General features: G+C 48.0%; 1 protein-coding gene across 1 annotated transcript in view; it reads left to right on the top strand.

Annotated features, from left to right (window-relative positions):
- Positions 1–12,888, top strand: part of LOC309384804 (uncharacterized protein) — a gene marked incomplete at its 3' end in the record, with an annotated part of 351,454 nt that overhangs the window by 141,452 nt on the left and 197,114 nt on the right. The window lies entirely within an intron of this gene.

The following is a 12,888-nucleotide window of genomic DNA, read 5'->3' as shown; positions in this document are numbered from 1 at the left end:
GTCCAGTTGGTCTGTTTTTTTTTAACCTAAGTGTAGGACTTTCCTTTTCTCTGCCTTGAATTTCATTTTGTTACATGGGGCCCTGTGTTCAAGTCTCTCAAGGTCCTTTTGGATTTTGAGCTTGTCCTCTGGGGTGTTGGCTATTCCTGCCTGCTTAGTGTCATCTGCAAATTTGGAGAGTTCCCCTTCTGTTCCCTCATCCAAGTCGTTTATGAAGATATGGAAGAGTCCTGGGCCTAAGAAGGAACCTCTGGGTGCCCCACTGCTTCCTTCCCTCCAGGTAGACGCAGACCCATTAAGGACTACTCATTGGGTAGGGTTTGTCAGCCAGTTAGGAATCCCTCTGGTGGAGATGCTTCTGTCCCACTTCTTACTAGCTAACCAAGAAGGAGGTTGTGGTCTACTTGGTCAAATGCCTTGCTGAAGTCTAAGGATACAACGTCCACAGTATTTCCCTGGTCTCCTAATTTAGTCTCTATGTTGAAGAATGAAATAAGATTGGTTAGGAAGGATCTGTTTTTAACAAACCTGTGCTGGCTGCTAGTTATTACTTTCTTTGTTTCTACTCAAACCTCAGGAAAGTGGGAAAGACTAAAAGGCTACCAAAAGGCTATTTAGAGGTGGGGGCAAGGACCAAGGAAGGTGAGACCCCCCTTCATTGCCCCCCTTTAGGGTTTCCGTTCAACTCTAACCCTGTCCCCTCCTCTGGACAAGGGGAATTGGGTTCCCACGAGGTCTTCCAAACGGCAGGAACTGAGAAAGGGGGGAGGGGGAGAGATCCAGGGAGACCAGGCCAGGCTAAAAGAGGAATGGGAAGTGAATCTTTTGAGGGAGGAGAGTTCGAGGAGGGCCTGAAGCTTCACCCTGTTTGTCTTGGAGGGGTTTCAGCCTATACGGTAGCCCAGGTGCTTCCTGGTGGTCTCCCATCCTCAGGCTAACCAGGCTGATCTCTCTCACCTAGGTGATGTCGTGGGAGGCTGGGCAGCTGTTGAGGGCTGATGATAAAATATCAGCTAATGGTTGATGATACCTGATCAGGTGAAAGCTCAGAGCCCCCCAACCCTCCCCCAGCTGCAGCAGGCAGACATCCCACAGGGCGCCTACCCTGAGATGGCCTGGATCCTTTCCAGGGATTGGGGGGGGGGGGGGTTTGAAGGGATCAAAATCCACCCTGCCCTGCATTGGACTCAGTAGGCCAGAACTGGGTCCCCCCCCCCCCTGTAGCTGAAGGATGCAGCAGAATCTGAATGGGTCCCACAATTGTGTCCTTGGCCACACCCAGTCATACAAAATTGGCCCCAGATCCAGGCAGATTCTGGTGGGAGGCCCATCGCTCTCCTGATCAAAGCAGAACTTCCAGGCTCTTTTCATGTTTCCCCTCCCCCGACACACACACACACACACACACACACAGAGCAGCACTTCTTCCTCCGACCCCCAACAGCCGCAGAGGCGCTTGGGTTTCGCTTCCCCAGCCTGAAGCGTTGGGCTCTTCTGAAGCGGAACTGAGGAACTGGCCAGGATCCATCAGGCAACAAGCCTCCATTCTTCATCAGGGCAGTTTGAGGACTCCCCTCCTTTGCCCCATGGCTGAGCCTCCAGGTGGGGCAGCCCCTTTCTTCCTCTGCCCCATTGGAAGCGGCTGAAGGGGCCCTTCATGACCCCCTGATTAGATGGAGTCCCTTCTCCCTCAGTTAAAGCACATTGAAGAAAACAGTCCTTGACTTATAACGGTTCATCCAGACAAAGTTACAAGGGCACTGAAAAAAGTGGCTCTTTCCCCAATATTCCTTCTTTTTAAATTTATTTTATTGTTTTCAAGGTTTTTCAAAAATATTTTTGTGTATATACCTGTTTGGATGGATGGATGGATTCAGAAATATAGATGATAGATAGATAGATAGATAGATAGATAGATAGATAGATAGATAGATAGATAGATAGATAGATAGATGATAGATAGATAGATAGATAGATAGATAGATAGATAGATAGATAGATAGATAGATAGATACAATACAATACAATACAATAGTAGAGTTGGAAGGGACCTTGGAGGTCTTCTAGTCCAACCCCCTGCCTAGGCAGGAAACCCTATACTGTTTCAGACAAATAGCTATCCAACATCTTCTTAAAGACTTCCAGTGTTGGGGCATTCATAACTTCTGGAGGCAAGCTGTTCCACTGATTAATTGTTCTCACTGTCAGGAAATTTCTCCTCAGTTCTAAGTTGCTTCTCTCCTTGATTAGTTTCCACCCATTGCTTCTTGTTCTACCCTCAGGTGCTTTGGAGAATAGTTTGACTCCCTCTTCTTTGTGGCAACCTCTGAGATATTGGAATAATGCTATCATGTCTCCCCTAGTCCTTCTTTCTCTTAAGCTAAACATACCCAGTTCCTGCAACCGTTCTTCATATGTTTTAGTCTCCAGTCCCCTAATCATCTTTGTTGCTCTTCTCTGCACTCTTTCTAGAGTCTCCACATCTTTTTTACATCGTGGCGACCAGAACTGAATGCAGTATTCCAAGTGTGGCCTTACCAAGGCATTATAAAGTGGTATTAACACTTCACGTGATCTTGATTCTATCCCTCTGTTGATGCAGCCTAGAACTGTGTTGGCTTTTTTGGCAGCTGCTGCACACTGCTGGCTCATATTTAAATGGTTGTCCACTAGGACTCCAAGATCCCTTTCACAGTTACTACTACTGAGTAAGGTATCACCTATACTGTACCTGTGCATTCCGTTTTTGTTGCCTAAATGTAGAACCTTACTCTTTTCACCATTGAATTTCATTTTATTAGATAGTGCCCAATGTTCAAGTTTGTCAAGATCCTTCTGTATCTTAAGCCTATCTTCTGGAGTGTTGGCTATTCCTGCCAGCTTGGTATCATCTGCAAATTTGATGAGTTCCCCATTTATTCCCTCATCCAAATCATTGATGAAGATGTTGAAGAGTACTGGGCCTAAAACAGAGCCTTGGGGTACTCCACTGCATACTTCCCTCCATGTAGATGCAGTTCCATTGAGAACTACACGTTGAGTGCGGTTGGTCAGCCAGTTACCAATCCATCTGGTGGTGATGCTGTCTAACCCACATTCTTCTACTTTATCTAGTAGTAGGTTATGGTCTACCTTATCAAAAGCCTTACTGAAGTCCAAGTAAACTATATCAACGGCATTCCTCTGGTCCACTAATTTTGTCACATTATCAAAGAATGCAATAAGATTAGTCTGGCATGATCTGTTTTTGACAAATCCATGTTGGCTTTTGGCTATTACTTTGTTTGCTTCTAGGTGTTCGCAAATTCGTTGCTTGATTATTTTTTCCAGAATCTTTCCTGGTATTGAGGTTAGGCTGATAGGTCTGTAGTTTCCTGGATCTAATTTTTTCCCTTTTTTGAAGATGGGAACCACATCAGCTCTTTTCCAGTCCTCTGGTAGTTCCCCGGTGTTCCAGGATCTCTGAAAGATATAATTCAGTGGTTCTGAGATCTCGTCTGCTAGTTCCTTCAGAACTCTGGGGTGTAATCCATCCGGTCCTGGTGATTTGAACTCATCTAGGGTAGACAGGTGCTCACTTACCATTTTCTTCCCTATTTCAATTTGTGTTCCTAATTTTGTGGTGCTGCTTTTGATAGGTTGGACTGTTTTATCCCTTTGTGTAAAGACAGATGCAAAACATGAGTTAAATAGTTCTGCTTTCTCCCTGTTGCTTGTCACCTTCTTGCCACTTTCTCCTAGCAATGGACCAATTGTTTCCTTAACTTTTTTCTTGTTTTTAACATGTTGAAAGAAGCTTTTTTTGTTAATTTTTACTTTTGTGGCAAGCCTTTCTTCATTGTGAGCCTTAGCTTTCCTCACTTCATCTTTACAGGCTCGGGCTATTTGCTGATATTCTGCCTTAGTTATGTCCCCCTCCTTCCACTTTTTATACTTACTTTTTTTGTCTTTCAGTTTGTCAGATAGTTGTTTATGCAGCCATGCTGGTTTCTTTTGGGAGCTGTTGTTTTTCTTCTTCATTGGTATTGTGTTAGACTGGGCTTTTCTAATCTCATTTTTCAAAATTTCCCAAGCTTCTTGAGTTGTTTTCCCCTCGAGGATTCTCATCCATGGAATTTTTCCCAAGCTCTCTCTAAGTTTATTGAAATTAGCTTTCTTAAAGTCCAAGACTCTAGTTTGACTTTGTTCTACTACTTGTGTTTGGATAATGTTGAATTCCAATATTGCATGGTCACTTGCCCCCAGGGTTCCTATGACTTCAACACCTTCTATCATTTCCTCTCTGTTAGTGAGAATTAAGTCCAGTATGGCTGATCCCCTTGTTTCCTTCTCTACTTTTTGGAAAACAAAGTTGTCTGCTAGGTTTGTTAGGAACCTGTTGGATCTTCCACTTGGTGCAGAGTTTGTTTCCCAGTTGATGTCAGGGTAGTTAAAATCTCCCATTACTATTGTGGTGTGCTTCCTACATACCTTAGTTAGCTGACTAGCAAAAAGTTCATCTTCTTCCTCTGCTTGGTTGGGTGGCCTGTAGTATAGACCTATGGCAATGTCATTTCCCCCACAACCTTTAAGATAGATGATAGATAGATAGATAGATAGATGATAGATGATAGATAGATAGATAGATAGATAGATAGATAGATAAATAGATAGATTGATAGGGAGGGAGGGAGAGAGAGAGAGAGAGAGAGAGAGAGAGAGAGAGAGAGAGAGAGGGGTAGGGGTGGGTAGGTAGGTAGGTAGGTAGGTAGGTAGGTAGGTAGGTAGGTAGGTAGATGATAGATAGAGATGGATGGATGGATGGATGGATGGATGGATGGATGGATGGATGGATGGATGGATGCAGAAATATAGATGATAGATAGATGATAGATAGATGATAGATAGATAGATAGATAGATAGATAGATAGATAGATAGAGATATTGATAGGGAGGGAGGGAGGGAGGGAGAGAGAGTTAGGGGTAGGTAGGCAGGCAGGCAAGCAGACAGACAGACAGACAGACAGACAGACAGACAGACAGATAGATATATTGATAGGGAAGGAGGGAGGGAGAGAGAGAAAGAGAGGTAGGGGTGGGTAGGTAGGTAGGTAGGTAGGTAGGTAGGTAGATAGATGGATGGATGGATGGATGGATGGATGGATAGATGATAGATAGAGATGGATGGATGGATGCAGAAATATAGATGATAGATAAATAGATAGATGATAGATAGATAGATAGATAGATAGATAGATAGATAGATAGATAGAGAAAGAGAGAGCGAGAGAGATTGGTAGGTAGGTGGGTGGGTGGGTAGGTAGGTAGGTAGGTAGGTAGGTAGGTAGGTAGATAGATAGATGATAGATAGATAGATAGATAGATAGATAGATAGATAGATAGATAGAGATATTGATAGGGAGGGAGGGAGGGAGGGAGGGAGGGAGGGAGGGAGAGAGAGTTAGGGGTAGGTAGGTAGGCAGGTAGGCAGGCAGATAGATAAATAGATAGATGATAGATAGATAGATAGATAGATAGATAGATAGATAGATAGATAGATAGATAGATAAATATATTGATAGGGAGGGAGGGAGGGAGGGAGGGAGAGAGAGAGGGAGGGTGGGGGGGTAGGTAGGTAGGTAGGTAGGTAGATAGATAGATAGATAGATAGATAGATAGATAGATAGATAGATAGATAGGGATGGATGGATGGATGGATGGATGGATGGATGGATGGATGGATGGATAGACGATAGATGATTGATGGATCATATAGATATAGATGTATTGATATGGATATAGATAGAAAGATAGATGGAGAGACAGATCAATAGATATAGATATATACATGAGAGGGGAGGAAGACTTGGGGGAGAGAGACACTGGGATTTTCGCATTCCTTCATCCCGAGACTTGCCCGGACTGGCAAGGAGCTGCTTCTCCTTCTTCACCCTTCATGGATGGGTTCAAAGCCTGGAGAGATGAGGGGGCTAGTGCCACAGCCCCCCCCCGCGTCCCTGGGGACAGTCTCCACCCCTCCCTCACAAGAAAGACCAGCCCTGAAAGGAAGCTTGGGGAGGGGGGAGTCTCAGCAGGAGAAGGTCAGGGCTGCCATTCCCCTCCCCCCCCCAACCTGCCACCTTCAGCTTTCATTTTTCGGAGGTTGCAAACAGGACAAAGAGTCTTCAGTGGCTGAGGAAGAAAATATCCTTTTGCATTGGAGAGCAGGATTAGTTCACTTGAGTGCTGCAGAAAAAGAGATGGGGAAGAAAATTAGAAGACTTTAGCCTTTGTGTGAACTTTTGTTTTTGATTTCCAATCCTCTTCACATCTCTGTAAGGAAAAGCTGCCCAAAACCCCAAATTTTGCTGTATCCACAGCAAGGAGATATTGTTCAGGCATGTTTTTTTTAAGAAAAAGGAACAATTAAGGAATTTTTAAAAAACACCATGAACTTTTAGGAGGAGTTCAGATGAGGGAGGAAGAGGAGAAACTCACCTGCAGGAGGTTGGATGGGAATTGCTGGAAGGAGAAAAAGACCCAATCAGGACCCTTCATGGGCTGCAGGACTCAGGGGGTCCCATCCCCCCCTTCGATAGCCCATAATAGGTTGCATGACCTTCCCTTAATAGCCCCTCAAACAAGATAAGCTGCCAAAAATATTTCTCAAGGAGACCCTCTTGGCCCCCTGTTGAGCATGATGAGAGGCCTCCCCTAGATGGTCCCCTCCCCACAACCTCTCCTCCAGCCCCCCAGACTCACCTTTCTTGCTCTTCAGGTAGGAGAAGAGCCCCACCGCAAAGAAGGCCACTCCTATCACAGCTCCCATGATCCCCGTCCAGAGTTTGCTCTTGGCAGAGCTGGAGGTACGGGGCTCTGGGGAAGGAGAAGGAGCCTCACCTGAGCAGGAGGATCAGGCCCACCTTCCCCCAGGAGGAGGGTCCATTCTGACTCTCCCCCCCGGGAGGTTCTCTCCCCCTTCTCAGGGCAGGATGGGGTCCCCAGAGCAGGAGGGGAGGGGCTTACCCCACTGGACAGTGATCTCGATGTTCTTCAGCCACTGAATCTCGATCTCCACGGGGTAAAAGCCCGTCGCCGTACAGAGGAGGATGGTGTTGGGGGAATCAGGTTCCATCTTGGTGGGGGAGATGGTGACGGTGGGCTTGGCTGGAGGGAAGGAGGGGAAGGAGGCACATGAGAGACACAGGAGGGCCCAGAACAGGAGACCAAGTGGGTTAGTTCCAAATGTTACGTGGGGGAGGGCTCCTTCTGACTCCCTGATGGCAGCTTCTGCCCAGGATGAGGGGGGAAGGGAATGAGGGGGGGGGATGATGGGGAAAGGGAAGTTTGGGGCAGTTGGAGGCTGAGGAGATCGGGCCAATCCCAGGATCACAGAAGAACCTTGGAGAGGATCATTCTTGATCTCCTTCTTTCAGCAAGTGCTCCAACTGGCAGAAGAAGTTGTGGGAGCTTCACAACTTGAGACTTTGAAGAAGAGACTGGACTGCCATCTGTGTCAGAAATGGTGTTGGGTCTCAAACTTGGGTGGGGGGTTGGACTAGATGACCTACGAGGTCCCTTCCAACTCTGTTCATCTGTAATCTCTGTAAACTCTTGGGTGGGTTTATGGGGGAGGGGGGGTTAGTCTGGATGAGCCCCCCAAGAGGGTCCACAATAGACCCATTACAGCCCAAAATACTTTGCTAACAATTCTTGTTTTCTGTTGAGGGATTCTCTTACTAACAGTAATTTCCGTGGTGCTTAAGAAGAACATTTTATTCTTAAATGCTTATTTGTAATTCCAACCTGGGATCTGGTCCAATTGTCACACAGACAAATAGCAACATTCCAGGTGTGGTTGTTGTTTCCCCCCCCCCCCTCTTTTCATCCAAAGCCCATTTGCACCTGAGGAGACTGAAGGTCCTGGAGGAAGAACTGAAAGGAGGCAGGGGCTTCACAAACGGAAAAGGACCTTTTCCCAGCAACAAAAGGGAGACGTTGGTTCCATGAATTTTGCCTCATGTTACGACCTTTCTTGCCACAGTTGTTCAGTAAATCACTGTAGTTGTTAAATGAGTAGCACGGTTTTTAAGTAAGCCTGGCTTCCCCATGGACTTTGCTTGTCGGAAGGTCACAATAGGGAGGATGCTGCTACTGTCACAAGTTTGAGTCAGTGGCCAAACATCTGGATTTGGATCACGTAACCCTGGGGACGCTGCAACAGTCGTAAGTGTGAAAAATGGTAATAAATCATTTTTTCACTGCTGTTGTAACTTGCATGGTCACTAAACGAACTGTTGTAAGTCAAGGAGTGCCTATTGAGCAAGAGGAGAGAGACCTGGATGGATTCCCCTCCTCCACCCCAAATCATATTAGGGTTGGTTTTGGGGGGGGGGCGGTCAAAGGGATCCCAGATTGCAGACAGGAGGAGATTTTGGACCCTGGGAAGAAAAGGAGGCTTTTGTAAATCTGAAATGAATAAGGAGGGAAACCTTCATCCGGGAGAATCCCAAGGAATGAAATGAAAGGGGGGGGGGGTCCTGTTGTCTCCCTCCCAGGGAAGCCCATCCCCCCTACCCCCAGACTCACCTCTCTGGCCAACCACACTCTCCGTCTTGACAGCCTGGTAGTTGAACCCCTGGTAGTTGTCTCGGCACAAGTTATCCACTCAGTCCTCCCAGTCCTGCAACAACATCCATTCCGCATCCACCTTATCCAACTCCATGACGGTCACGAACTCCCTGCGGTTGCTATTGAAGAGGACGCTCTCCTGCCGGTCGTAGAACAGGGGTGGGTTCCTGCCAGTTAGGTTCCACAAATCTACTGTGCTGTTTAGAACTGGTTCCAGCTCCCTCCCACCACCACCCCACCACCCCACCCCCATCCGTCTGCACATCATCAAGATGAAGAGCGAGAGGAGGAATTCTGGGAGTTGAAGTCCACAACTCTTAAAGCTGTCAAGTTTGAACACCCCTGGGGGTTTTTTTCCCTAAAGGGTTAGGATCTTGTAACTTGACAGCTTTAAGACTTGCACCCTTCAAATGCCAGAGTTTCTGAGCCAACATTTTGGTTGCTAAGCAAGAGCGTTGTTAAGTGAGTTTCACCACATTTTACAAGTTGGCCACTCCCACCCGGTCACATGGCCGGCAAGCCACTCCCGCAAAGCAGGCCACACCTGCAGAAGAGATTCTAAAAAAAATTGAAACCCACCACTGTCGTAGAAGTACCTGGCCAGGTATCGCACCTGCTGTGTCCCATTGAGGAAGCAGCACTCCTGCTACTCCTGGACCAGGAAATGGGCTGGGGGGGGAGGAGGAGGAGGAGGAGGAGGAGGAGGAGGAAGAAAGCCATCAGGAGAGACCTCAGGGCCAATTACTCCCAGCTGTGGGTAAAAAAGGAGTGGGTGGCTGGAGACTTTCAGTGAGAGACTGGAGGTAGACGCCCCCTGGAGGAGAGAGCGGGAACTCTCTCACTCTCGGAGGCAGACTTGCTAGGGGGTCTGGAAGGGGGGGGAGAAAAGAAAGAGGGGGAGGGGAGGGACCCCCTCCATCCTCCCCAGGTAGAAACTCACCTGGTGGTGTTGCAGAAAATGACATGCTTAGACGTCTCAGCATGCGGGACAAGTTTATTGGCATCCAGGTTGAGAAAAGTTAGCCCACGGCTAGTATCGAAAGTTCTGAACGACCTTCATTATCGAAGCACGCGTTCTTATGCATTCTCAAAGGCAGCCTAACACGGAAACACCTAACTCGTTTCTTATTGGTTACCTTGAGGAAAGAAGCCTTATCAGTAGCTATTGTCTTCCTTCTCCTTTTGTCTTGGGCCGTAGGTACTGGTGTCTCTAAGCCAGGGGTGTCCAAACTTGGGAACTTTAAGACTTGTGGACTTCAACTCCCAGAATTCCCCAGCCAGCATGGCTGGCTGTGGAATTCTGGGAGTTGAAGTCCACAAGTCTTAAAGTTCCCAAGTTTGGACACCCCTGCTCTAAGCGAACTTTAGCTGAACCTTGTGGTTTTGGGCTTTTGACATAAAGACATATACTGGAATGTTTTGTGGTTGAAGGCTGATGACATTTCCCTGTCCTTTTAACAAGCAGGCTTTTTATCTGTCCCTTGTGTTTTTATATTTTAATCCACATTTTATTCTGCTTTAGTGGAATAGATCTCCTCTCTGAAGGGAAAGCTGCATCGAAAGCAGTCGGAAGTATTGCGGGGGGTGGGGGTTGTTGAGGGAATTTTCTAGACTGGAGGGAAGGCAATAATATCCACGCCTCCTGCTCTCTCTTCCTTTGGGAGCAGGGGAATATGGGGAGGGGGCATAATGAGGACATCTAGACTGACACTCCTAAGAACTCCCAGCTGTTCCCCCCCCCGACTTTTCTTCTTTCCCCTTAATCTTCAGCCCAACTCCCGGCCTTTGGAGGATTCCCGGGGATCACACCTGTTTCCTACCCCCCTACCCCCAAAAGACCCCGCAGCACCCTAAGATTATTTGAAAATGGGGGGAGCAACTTAGAGCCCCCAAATCCTCTTCACTCAGTTCCCCCCTCCCCCTCCAGGTCCCGATGGAGCAATGAGCATCATGGGGGGGTGAGATAGACGCCTGGTGGGGGTCGCAACTGGGGAAAGTTCTCCTGGGGGGGGATTTGTGGGGAGGGGGATTTGTGGGGAGGAGACCACGTAGAGATCGAGTCTATTGGAGCGCTAGAGACCCAGCAACTTTCCTTCCCCCTCCGGGGCTCTTTCCCAGCCCCCTCCTCCCCCGCCCAGCCCCCTCCTTACCGGGGGTCTCCTTCCCCCCTTCGCTTCCGGGGATCCGGGCCAGCGCCCCCACCAGCAGCATCAGGGGGAGCCCAGGAAAAGCCATGGATGCCGCCCCACAAGCGCCCCAAAGAGAGAGGAGAAAGACGCCGATGCCTCCAGCCCCAGAGGCGGAATCGGGGGGTCTGGATTGGGGGGAGGAGGAGTTTCCCTCGGACTTCGGAAGTGGGAGTGTCCAGAAGGAGCAGGAGGACCAATGGGAATCCTCCCTTCTGCAGCGTCATCGGTCTCCGGGCAGAGCCTCCCTTGACTTCACCCGATAGAAGACTTAGTTCGGCGCAGAGAGAGAAGCGGAGAAAGGGGGAGGGGGAATAATTTCAGTCTTTGGGGGGGGCTGCATTCTAGGGTGTTGTTTCATGCCAGCTCCGGAGCCCCCCCCCCCGATTCTCATCCGGTCTCCCTTCCTCTGTGCGCCTGGAGGGTGGACTAGATGCTCTTTGAGTTCCCACAGTGCCCAGAGGGCGCCCAGGCTGGAGACTCCAGAAGGGCGAAGTGGATCCAGAGCTCGAGGGGTCCTTCTGGGCTCCCCCCCCCCGCTCAGTATGGAAGGAGGGAGCCCCCAGCAGCTGCACCGGACGACAAGGGGGGAGGGGCAGCCCCACAGCCAGCCAGGACTTGGGGGTCCCACACTCACCCCAATCCGAAGGGAAGCCAGGAAAACCCTCAGCTGACAGTCCAGGCAGGAAGAGACGGAGAGGATCTGCAGGGATCCCTCCTGATCCAGCCGGATCCTCTCTCCCCACCCCCACCCCCTTTCACGGGAGAATCTCCGTGGGGATCTTCTCGTGGCTTCACGAGAGAAAACGGCGAATGCGAAGGAATCTCCCTTTCTTGATTTTCACCCTTGTTTTCCTGCATTTCTACAGAGCTGTAGTGATTTCTTAGACATAGTGCAATTCCACCCCTATTAGGACTGTTTATTTTGAAGAATTTGAATTTTTCTAGTTATACATTTCAGTCATCGGCTGTATCCCACTAAGTTTTGGTGATGGCAATAATGTTACACTCGTGTACTAGGATATCAAGTTTACCCTGTTTGTTGATCAGACTTTGATCAACAAGCGTTTAAGCTTCGGAGTCCTTTTTGACTAACCATGTTTGGTTTCTATATTTTGTGTCCGGGTTCTCCTTTCTTTCTTTCCATTTGATTGATTGCGCTGAGATTTCAGCTTGAAATTGGCTTCTAAAACTTCACCTCCTTCCCTCTCCAGTTTTAGTTTAAAGCCCCTGGGATAAAGACGATCTTTCCTGTTCTTGTGAGGTGTAGGCTCATCTCTGGCCAGAAGCTCCTCGGGTAGGTATTGTAGACCATGGTCTAAGTTCTCTCTCCATAGCGCCATGCCCTGAAAGATTCTGCATTCCCTCACCGGATGCCTATCTTTCGTTGGGAGTATGGAAGAGAACACCACCTGTGCTCCCATTTCTTTAGCTTTCGTGCCGAGTTTCTCCTAGTCTCTTGATATTGTTTCCAGGGACTTTCTTGTATCATTCGTCCCCACATGAAAGAGGAGAAAGGAATAATAATTTGTGGATCGAGTTATTTTAATAAGCCCCTCACTCTCATCTTTGAAAATGACTCCTGGAAGACACCTAGCAATTTTGAAAGCACACAGATGCGAGTAGATAAACAGGTACTCCTTGGGTGGGAAGGCAATAGCGTTCCATGCACCTTTGGCATACAGCCATGCTGGCCACATGACCACATAAATTGACTTTGGACAACTCTTAGCTCCCTTGGCCAAGAAACGGAGACGACCACTGTGCCCTAGAGTCAGACATTACTTTACAGGGAAAAGTTTAATTTTTTTTACCTAGGAAAGAGCTAATCACACTAGACTGATCGTCCGTTCTTCAACATTCCTGGTTAAATTCCTCTGAGCAATGAGTTGTCTATCACCAACCCTTGCCTTTTTTTCCCTCTAGAAGTTTGATTTCCCCCCCCCTCCCCCGCTATATTTGGCAGGGTATCTGCCACTCTTTCTCCATTATGTTCTATGTGTTCTTGGCTTATTCTTCCTCCCTCCCCCATAATGACGTTTTTGGGACAGGTAGACGATGCTGAAAAAGAACAAGCAATAGCTTTGCCCA

The sequence above is a fragment of the Natrix helvetica genome, assembly GCF_964273705.1.
Source record: "Natrix helvetica genome assembly, chromosome: 1".
In the NCBI taxonomy this organism is placed as follows: Eukaryota; Metazoa; Chordata; class Lepidosauria; order Squamata; family Natricidae; genus Natrix; species Natrix helvetica.
Note: the sequence above shows the minus strand (reverse complement) of the source record. Positions and strands in the feature narration are given on the sequence as shown.